The following is an 11152-nucleotide window of genomic DNA, read 5'->3' as shown; positions in this document are numbered from 1 at the left end:
TTCCGCTTTACTTATGGACGGACAGGGTTTCTAGGCAATGTGACATCCTCAGACCTGATAGACTGTCCTCATCGTTCCAGTTCATCACGAACTGAATTAGTGGCAATTTTTTTCTTATTCAACAAACAATTTAAATATCAGGCATTATTGAATAAATCGCCAATCAGAAATTAAAAAGATGCACTTTTATTTATTAATTTTATCATTCTAAACCCTAATTCCATTTATAAAAGTAGGAAGGCTCGTCGTTCAACTGAGTGTGACCATCCGTCGCTATTTCCGCTAATTTCTTTCGCCAATCTCTTTCCATTAACTCGAAGGATGAATTGCACATGTGCCAGTCTTTGACGCATAATCGCCGGCCAGTTTAATTCAGGGATGGACGCGCTCTCGCGTGAACACGAATCGGTTCGACGCATCTCCATCAAGCAAATCGCGAAGGGAATAGGCGTGATTTCCTGTCAACCGCACTTCTCGTTCTACGCCCAAGAGATCTCACTGCGAGAGGCAGTTCCATCGCGTTGCTCGTTCAACTCGGGACCAATTCCATAACGCACCAGCAATTGCGATTAACACTGTTAAAGTAAATGATTTTTATGATTCTTCATTCGGTGCGAACAATCCTCGCCGTAAAAACGACAAAAACCAGATAGCCAAGTATTATTGTACGTCAAAGTGATACACGGGTGCAGACCATCTGGTCACGTTATACGAGTATAAAATAGATAGATCATGCAATATACAGATGCTTTTCATGATTATTTTGCCAAACATCTTTATACAGCGAATCATTCATATCTGCCAGAGTTTGTTCATAATAATAAATAATAACTCCCGGAATATCAACTCAAGCGGGGACGAATAAATGGTAAAATAGGTGAATATGATCAACAAGGACAAAATACATGGTGCGGAAACATAACTTCTTTTTTTCATACGCAAAACGCTTTTAAAAGAGGAAGTAATGTGCCGCTACCTGTATTTTTGAACAAATTTCACATAAGTCAGTTCAAGATATAAAAATAAAAACGTTATGAATAGTGTAGAGAAAAAGAGTACGGAAAACGATTACCAATGTATTCCGGCAGTTAACGATACAGACATACGTATGTCATTGATTTCCATGCCAGAGGTTTATTAACGAAAACGCCACCTTATGAAAAGGCAAAATAATATTTGCATAAAAATACAACATCCCGCCTAAGTTTCCACAGTAAAAGTTGGAACATTAAACGGATTCATCCGTGGCGTGGATTTTTTATAAGGTATACCTTACATCGAATAGTAGGCGAGCATTTGGGACCCATTCTCAAAAGACTGGTTCAAAATTCAAATTGGAGATGATCACGAATAAAAAAATAACACGTTTTAAACAGTGACTTTATATAAAAAAGTCAAGGACACTTGAAGGTAACGCTAGACTAAGCTTATTTCATATAACGGTATCAATCAAGTGATTTTAACTTACAGCACCAAGGAAATCTAAAAACGTCACATGGCCATGGTAATAGGGAAAAAATCGGCAGTATCTCCCGAACGGATGGACTGAATAATTCATATTTCTATCACACAATTCACGACCACAACGAAAAGAGGTAGTAACTATATACTGTTACATACTTGGATCAAAAACCACAGCTTTCAACCCGAAGGTCGGTTTGATATACAGGGTATGTATGAGGGTAGAGCGCACCAAGTACTCATTAGAGCGCACTAAGCCCAATGGCGTGTGAAATCCAAACGTCAGGGTAGGGGGGGCAGTTTTCTCTGCGCTGCCTATGGTTTCCCAGGAAGATCTGGTACCCGAAAAACCACACAACTGGGTTGACTAGGTACATCCGCAAGACTGAAGACGCTTAATTCCATTATGTTAGAGAACCAATTGTGGTTTGAAACTCCCGCGACATTGCGACACACTTTAAGGGCAAAAGTGAAAGGTTTCCATTAAACATACTTGAAAACTCCTTCTTCTGTCAACTGGGGGCGTAGCTCAGATGGTAGAGCGCTCGCTTAGCATGTGAGAGGTACCGGGATCGATACCCGGCGCCTCCAGATGTTTTTTACATTTTTTTACTAACAAATTATCGCAATTTTATATTTATACCTTCTGATTTAACACTCCAAAAGAGCTACACGTATTCATTTGCGAGGTTCCTTATGTCCAATGCCGAGGCGAATAGATTCGTGAACTACGTTTCCAAGATTATGACAGATATGAATGGTTTAAATGCCGTTTACTAAATTATCAGTTCTCAAAAATCTACCAAATCCATCTCCATCCTGCGTGAATGTGTACAAATACAAATTATGACGGAAGAGGCAGAGAATTGGCTCCACATGTCGCAGTGAAGTTACCGTTATGAAATCACCTACTTGAAAAGATGCTTCAGGAAGCTCGTTACATTTGGTAGACCGTTCGTCTACACAACGCTTCTCAAATCTCGGGTTATCCCTACTAGCAATCTTATTTAACAAATACAAGCGGTTCGGTTATTTCAGACCTCTTACCGCTAAGATCGGGGTGATGAGAACCAAACTTAAAGTTGCTAACGATGGATGTAAGTTCGATTGGTCTTTCGTGAAAAACGTCATCAGGTCAATCAAGAACTATGGTAAAAGGAAAATGTGCCTTCTTCACCAAAAAGAGGTTAATTGGAGGATCATAAGAAAGTAATAAAATAAAATTTTAATGGCTTCTGTTTGAAATAACATCAAATTTCCAAAAAAGATTTCAAAATGCGTCCACATTACTCTTCAAACTGAAACTTAAAACGAATTGTGGAAGTGATGGGCTAACACTTCATTCACTGGAAACATGATTGAACGCAAAACGAGGTGATTGGATCCCAGCATATCTCCTGTGCGGAAGAATCTATATAATAATTTCGCAAATCACTAATTAGGATCTACTGTTACGATCAGGAGATGGAAAATTATTTTGCATTCGTTCATCTAGCTTCTCAGTACCCCTGAAACAACCGGAGACGTAGCTCAGATGATGGGACAACCCCTTAGCATGTTATAGGTACCGGGATAGATAATGGCGTCTCCATGTATTTTTTTAATCAATTAATAGGTATTATTCCTGTTACTGCAGTATTTGGTTAAATAATGAAACTTTGTAGCTTGAATTCCATAAAGACCAAAGCCTTCTCTCGGGGAAAGTTCTATACAATATAGTGAAAAACATAGCGGTTGCGAAATTAAAATCTCCGAAAGATATAAATGCAGATAATAGTAATGAAATACGTAAATTTAGTTTACCCTAAAGTATTCTGCACCGTTTATTTTAAATTGATTTCGCTAATATCATTCCATCAAACATGCACCAGTTCCACCCTGCAAGAGTGGGAACTCAACACCTTGGTTGCGTTGAAATCTAAGTCCCCACCCTTCTCATCTCACCTGACCTCTCTTAAAGTAAGCCCATAGTTCTCAAACAATCATCTGAACAACAACGAGCCTCTGGTTGGCGTCTTCACTCGGCCCAAACAAGAATTCCAATAGCATTAATTTGCGACTGCTCCTTGTAAAATAAACGGAGATAGTAATAACATGTAAGTGACACGTCTATCGTTAAATCTCATCGTTTTAATATGCTACTTTTGGCTGTTTCCTTAGCCATATGGAATTGAAAACTTGATAGCGGTTCTTACTCCGTGACGGTGGTTTCTGTGATTTTTTCCTCTATAGCACATCTCTCATCCCCGTCGATGGCCGCCGTATCAACCGGAATAGGAGTTAGTTTCCTTCAATTTAGAAATATTGACGTAGGATATTTTTCTAGATTCTTTGCAACGTGTAAACTTGAAGACTACTTGATCATTACCGGAAAAAATTAAATTATATCACAAAAATATCTCTAGGTTTACTAAGCAAAGAAGCCGAGCCCAAGAAAAACATTGAAGAAAAATATCGCAAAAAAACCTGGAGGCGCCGGGTATCGATCCCGGTACCTCTCACATGCTAAGCGAGCGCTCTACCATCTGAGCTACGCCCCCAGTTACAGAAGAACGAAGTTCCACAGGGAATAATCGAAACAACTTTCGCTTTCTCGATGCAATAACAAGGTCGCCATCCACGACGCGAGAAATTCATCGGTGTGGTCGCACGCACGGAAGGAGACCTGATTGTATTCACCTCGTGTATTTGTAAAAGTCAAATGCACATTTTGGCTGTTTAATGCTTGTGAGCATAATTCTGCTGAATGCTTTAGTCTAAACAGAATTGGGTTGTTTTCGGGGAACATCTTCATTGTTTCACGCGAAAGATGTAAAATAAATGTTATGAATTTCACATGGAGCGATCCTAAGCCTGCACTGCGTGGCTATAATTAATTTTGGGCCCAGGAGTAAAGAAACAAGAATAAAAACGGTACTTGGCAAGGACAGAAAAATTTACACACTATCTTCAAGATCGAAATCCAGGATCCAAGTCAATGGGGTGCATATCCACGGAGAAAAAAATCAGCATGTCAGGTTAGTAGTATAAGGCATAGATACCGCAGTTGAAAGAGAGGGCGATCTGAATACAGGTACTGTAGTACTCGTACGTTTACTGATTTGGGGAGGGTAACGTAGGGATTCCGCTGAAGGATAAACGTATAACAAAAATAATGGTTCATGGTAGAAATGGAGATGAAAACTGGGGATTCAAAAACTAGAAGAAGGGGGAAAGTTCGGTTATTTGGAAAGTAGAATCAGCAATGATTTAAAACGATAGTATTGACCATTCAAGGGTGGCATCGTATCAAAACAAAATTCTACGGACAACAAGCAACACGTTTGGAAGGAAAGGAGCTCTTCATTGGGTCTCATCTTCAGCATTTACGCATGGTATCAGTTTATTACATTGAGGTATTGAAATCAGAGCAGCAGAAAAGAAAATATCGAAAGAACTGGATATTCGGTGCCATTGAGGAATGAAAGCCCAACTGAGGACTCGAATAACCAACAAAGATTTTCAACGGAGAGTAAGAAATGAAAGAAGTTCAACGAATACTTTGAAAAGAAAAAGGGATGGCCTTATCTGACACAGCGTGACATGAAGAAGACAGCCGTCGAGGGCAAATTGAATGGAAAGAACTAAAGAGGAAGACTTCGAGGTGAGATACGCGGAACAAGTAATGACACGTGTCAAAAACAAGTTTGTGCGTCTAAAGAGGTCAGCTGGCAGAAGAATCGAAAGAAAGACCTACGTCAAACCAATCTTAGGATTGGTGACTAGCGATTATTTGATGATGTTGCAGATGATATCCCACGCAAATCGATTGAAACCTTTATTTTGCAATATCGTGTCTACGCACGTATGATGCAAATCAAACAAATCTAATCCGTATGAGAATAATCAAAAAACGTGATCGCTCAATGGACAATTATAAAATTGGCGAATAAACAGTTGGAAATTATAAAATAAAAGACTGATGTTTTGATATGATTGAAATAATAACGCTCAATTTAAATCCGATCTCTATTTCAATGTGAGCGACCTCGCCGATGAATTTCTCCCCTTGCGGACTGAAACCCACACTATCGATTAAGAAAGCGAAAGTTTTTTGGATTATATTCTTTGGTAGTCACTAATCTCACAACTGGGGGCGTAGCTCAGATGGTAGAGCGCTCGCTTAGCATGTGAGAGGTACCGGGATCGATACCCGGCGCCTCCAGATTTTTTGAGATATCTTTCTCGTATTTTTTTCCTCGAGTTCTGTTGATTTGTATGCCAAACTTCCTCCGTACACAGTTCTAAAAATGTCATCAACATTCCCCAGTTTCGTCATAACATTTTTAAGTTTACCCACGGTACATGGAACAGACCAAAATGGCACAATGGCAACTACTTAAACAACCATTTATAAAGGCATTTGCTGTTGACAATCAAAATTTCTACATTTAGACACGACAGGTTATCGGTGGTCTACTAATAGCAGGAATATTACACGTACTTCTCAATACGCTTTCGAATCCGTATTTCCAGTCGTTGTGGATATGTGATCGTAATTTTTTCGACAAATTTAAGAAAAAACGATTGCTCTGTGACATAAATTTCACAACATAATAATAAAACGAGCAAGACTGAAACCTTACGGGCGGCACTGAAATGAATCGGAGCAACACTGAAGTGGCGAGAGAAAAAACTAGGAATCCTCCAAAGATAATGTGTACTAAAGGGTACACTGTAAAGACAGGCAGAGTTTGAAAACCGGGGTGGGTTCAAACGACGTACCACACCGACAAAGGCAATGATCAACAGCATTTTTCATTGTGTGTGTGTGTGTGTGTGCAGGATAGAATCCACAGGGGTTCGCTGGATAAGGAAGAAAAAAATGTGATGAAATTTATTGAATCGTTCCGTTTACTTACTTGATAGATAAAAACTTGGAAATCCTTTTTTCAACAGCATCATTTTTTCTCTATTCTTAAACGTAGACTGCAACTTGGAGGGCACCTAGCACAATTACAATCCCGAGAGCGAAACGACACCAGGAAGGTTAATGAATGGAATTTGCACGAGGCAAAATTATGTGGAGTGTTATTAAACTCTTTGTAAAAAAATCTAGTTCAAAACTGGCAAGCATTTCCCACGGTGGAAATCCAAAAAAAAGGCAGAAAAATTGGGTGGTGGAAATATTAAAAGGTGGGAGAAATATTGAAAGGTAGTGGAGTGGCGAAGGCCGTGGTGGAAGGGATAAAGTTAAAGCTAAAGGTAAGCAGGGTAGAAAGGCGTTGAGGACAGCATGAAGGCAGGCAGAATTTGGGTGTAAATGAAGATAATAATGTGGATCAAACAAATCACCTGATGATGATGCGAAGCAACGAAACCATGGTTGTAGGATAATTAAAAGCGTGTGGTAGTGTAAAGTTTCTGTTATTTTTTACCCTCATCATGAACGAATTCCGCAAAGTTAAGCCTGAAACTGTTATCTTTATGAAGAAGAATACTTGTTATGATCCCTCCAAAAACCGACCTTTAATATGTAAAATACCTCGAGTTCGAATTTGCGTGTCCCACAGCATCTAAGGTCCTCTCTTCCTTAGTCCCCCACCAAACATCCCTCTTCCGACGTCTCCTTTGACATCCCGCTTTCCATTCGTATCTTCCCCATGCCATCCTTCCAGCCCGCTTCAGAGGATTCCAACCGTCGACCTCACAATCCCTCCCCCTCTGCAAAAACTAGCACTAGGATGTCAATTGTGCACGACGAAATTCATGAGTCGTTTCCATCGCATTTTACACAACCCCCCCCCCCCCCGCGGCATTGACCGCCGGAGTGGCAGCGGCGCGGGAGATAATTCTCCCATGGACTGACTCCCTGCTCCGCACTCTCTTTCATCATTCTCCTATTATCTCCCTCTCTCCGTCCCTCCCACCAATTCCCTGGCGGGGGCGCGCGTGAGAACCGCGCTAGGCGATGCATCTCGGCGCCGCCCCTCACCTTCCCCCCCACCCGGTCCCCCTCGCACCCATCTCCCACCCACTCCTCTGGACCTTTCCGATTCTTTCCCACCGTCCTTCGAAGGAGAGAGGGAGATGGAAAGGGAGGAGGAGGTGGATAGACTATGAACCCCCTGCCCCCCGGATTTCTGTTCCCTTCTCGCCTCAAGGTCTCCTGGAACACGAGCGGGAGGGCAGGCGGAAGGAAACTTAAGATTGGCCTGGTAGATGGCGGTGGGTGCGTCTTCGTCCCGAATCTCATAGACCGGTGCTTCCCAGCTTTTTTGGATCTTGCCCCACAACAACGCCTCAAATATTTCCTCTCGGGCGCGTAGAAGCCAACGTATTTCTAATAAGGCATAAATAATAAGGATAGGCACTTCCTAATACAATAGGAACATGGGTAATACCTTTTATATTGGACGTTATTCTATGAGTAAAAATTTTACCTGAAATGGTTATTTATTTTATTGTGGTGGTGGTGGTATATGGTGAAGAAGGCAATGTCATCTTTTCATTACCTATCTGTGGAGCGTAGGCTTAAGGGGGACAACTTGCAGTTATTTATCGACTTTTATTCTCACGAACGTTTGAACTTTTCCTATTTACGAATATTCTAAGCGCCATTCTTGAACACGGAATCATTCAAAAATGGAAATTGCATAATGCGAAAACCTATCAAGTCCGGATCTGGAGGAATCGTAATGCATACAACAACAGTAATCAACCCTAATGATATTTTGATAGGCGAGTTTAGAGATAATTAATCGTTTCAGGTGTAATTTTGCGGAATTGTTCCACGATAAATAATATCAAAATAAAACTTTGTAAATCCGCATACTCGTTCATAAGATAGACTTTAGAGCAAAATAAAATTTATTTTATAAATGTGGATTTGCAAAGTTTTATTTTGAGAGTACAGCTGACAGAATACCCAGCCCAAAACGCCGAGACCCCAGACGCGTCACCCGGAATCGAACCCGGACTCTCTGGTCAATAACTCAGGGTCTACCCACTGAAATATCACGCACTCCATAGTGTAGAATGGTCGCCTTATTCTAAATTTAGACGATTTAGAAGACGAGACCTAACACAAAAATCACTGTACAGCATTAATTTTAGGTATGTGCACATTAATAAATTGCATTCGGATAACTAAAAATAAGAAATGACATTTTTAGACCAGTTCGAACTTGGAGTTGTATGTTTGAATACTAATATCCGTCGTAAACCCATTTTTTTTACTATTTCTTTCCTCGGCTGAAATTTTCAAAATTAAAGTTTCAATTGCAAAAAAATCAGCTAAAAATTATTTATGGACATATTCTTGGAAAAAATATCTATGCACGACTAGAGCATTAAAATGTTCCAGTTGGAAATCCAATCTATTTTTGTGATTCGGTCATTGACAGGTTTTACTGGAGTAAATTAAGGTATCACCGCTTAAGTAATTTGATCGCTGGTTTGCTCGCTAAGGATAGAGCTCACCTAGCGCTGAGTAATGTAGAAAATTCAGAAGAAAGGGGCCCCATTCCTTTTTCAGCATCAACAGGTGAATTCCCTGAACACAGAATTAATATGTGTAAATCATTGCCATCTTCATAATCGAAATAGGTAAAAGATATAAAAATTGGATGGAGGAAATACGAAGGGTTATATTACGACACAATGGGATGATGGAATCCACAAATGAAAGGAGATTATTGGGTAAGAGTGGAAGGGGAGAGGAAAAACTCTTTAGAGAGCATGAAGTTATGTAGAAATCATTTGGAGCTGTCAAATGAAATAGTAAAATGCCGAGCAAGAAAGAAACGGCAAACAATATTGTCGATACTGAATTTTTTTCATGATATTCTTTTAGTTTTCTGTCGATATGTTTTTTACTCGAATGCCTTAGCGAGAGTTAATTAGTTCTCTCCGATTAGTTGATAATTTTTTCACTGTTTAATGCATTCTCTTTCTGTCATCCTTAATTTTTACTGAATAAGCGATTATTTATTGAACACCTGGCAGTAAGTCTTCAACTTCCATTCCATTCAAAATATGTTAATAGCACAACTAAATGATGCGGAGTCAAAATAATTAGGAGAAAGGAATCAGGGATCAGAGCGTGAAAACGCTAAATACGAAGGTTCAAAGAAACGGCAAACAATATTGTCGATACTGAATTTTTTTCATGATATTCTTTTAGTTTTCTGTCGATATGTTTTTTACTCGAATGCCTCGGCATAGATTTTCAATATTGGTTCGACGTGGACCTTTTCAACGTCTCGTTTCTCTTCTAAACAAAACTAAATTCCTCTTTCGACAACCACAGCGATCGAAGAAGTGAAAGGGAAGGAGAGAAGGAGTTGAGCGTTGGGCCAAGAGAAGAAGATAAATCACCCTGCGTCGTCGATAGTAATGGTGGGGCTCGGCCGGTGTATGGGGAATGATGTGGGAAGCACCACAGGTCTCAACCCGCCCTCTCCACCTTCTCTCTTCTTCTCTCTCTTCCTAGCCACCGCCTCCCCCGCGCGCCCGTAAAGGGACGGACTCCTGACTTTCATCGCTGGGCTGAAGGCTTTCAAAAGTTGGGCGGGCGGTTAGAAGACTTAGGTAGAGAGGCACAGAAATTCGTATTTTATCAACGTGCGTCCATGCACCCGTCTCGAAGAATAGAGAGAGGGGCTTGGCCTATTCAAGCTGCTCACATAAAACGTTTTCAATGCCTTGAGAAACGAGTGTGGAATAGACGGCTACGGGGGAACGTTCAACTTTTGACGATTTCATCGAATTTTTATGAAGTCAAAATATGATTACATGGTTAGCCGTGTGTCTCAGGTCCAAAGTCCCTCTACAAAGAGGTCACGTAATTTTCTCAGAAGATTTAAAATTCTTCTGCTATGAAGCGCACGTAGATAAGAAAACCCCAGTCCAATGGCATTCTTTTATTTTTTAAAGGTAATATCAGATTTTCAGACGTTCAGAGATGCTTTGAAAATGAATAAATCTGTTATTAACTCAGTTGAATTTTATAATTAAAAATTTCATATCAGTTAAATATACGTTACAATGGATAGTTTTCATGAGATCCAAGATTTCAATAACTTTGCTGTAATGGAAAAAAAGCAAATCCAAAGCCGCTAAATACATGATTGTAGCGTGATATAATATTTTACAGTAATAAATAATACAGGATATTCGTTATAAAAATTGCGTATTATTATAACCATTGACAGTTTGAAAAGTTACACGCAACTCTCCCATTGCAATACTTCCAATGTGCGTAAACTAGAGAACACTTTTCTTTCAGTGTCTCCCTGGATTAAGGAAACTGGTCCAACATTGTTGCATGAAGGTAATGATGCGAGAACGTGCAACTTCATGAAATGTGTTGGCAAGGAGATTAGGGAGCAGGGGTCGAGAGGGCTGAACCAGCGAGGGGGTCTCAATAGAGTAAACAGATTTATATTCGATCTTAGTCGTGAGCTTTCTCTTTTCATTTGGCGTCCAGATTATTTTCAAGCGGAAGTTGAATTAAAATTATTATTTTCGATATAGTTACCAATAGTTAAAATGTCAATATAACACATGGTAGAAAGCGCGTAAACCTATTTTCTATTTCCTTCAAAGCACCTTCTAATGCTCTGTGTATATTTTGACCTCCTCTGGCCTTGAGGCGTATTCCGTTTCGGGCAGCCTTGTGGTTCAGACTACCCAACTATATTGCGACCAT

At 40.0% G+C, this 11152-nt stretch overlaps 3 non-coding genes across 3 annotated transcripts; 2 read left to right on the top strand and 1 right to left on the bottom strand.

Moving 5' to 3' along the window:
• Positions 1–1979: 1979 nt before the first annotated feature.
• Positions 1980–2052, top strand: TRNAA-AGC (transfer RNA alanine (anticodon AGC)). The gene has a single exon. It is a non-coding gene; the product is annotated as a tRNA-Ala (tRNA).
• A 1876-nt stretch (positions 2053–3928) lies between these two features.
• Positions 3929–4001, bottom strand: TRNAA-AGC (transfer RNA alanine (anticodon AGC)). Its single transcript has one exon. It is a non-coding gene; the product is annotated as a tRNA-Ala (tRNA).
• Positions 4002–5592: 1591 nt separating this feature from the next.
• On the top strand, positions 5593–5665 carry TRNAA-AGC (transfer RNA alanine (anticodon AGC)). The gene has a single exon. It is a non-coding gene; the product is annotated as a tRNA-Ala (tRNA).
• Positions 5666–11152: the final 5487 nt, after the last annotated feature.

The sequence above is a fragment of the Hetaerina americana genome, unplaced genomic scaffold (genome assembly GCF_022747635.1).
Source record: "Hetaerina americana unplaced genomic scaffold, ioHetAmer1.1.p SCAF_15, whole genome shotgun sequence".
In the NCBI taxonomy this organism is placed as follows: Eukaryota; Metazoa; Arthropoda; class Insecta; order Odonata; family Calopterygidae; genus Hetaerina; species Hetaerina americana.
Note: the sequence above shows the minus strand (reverse complement) of the source record. Positions and strands in the feature narration are given on the sequence as shown.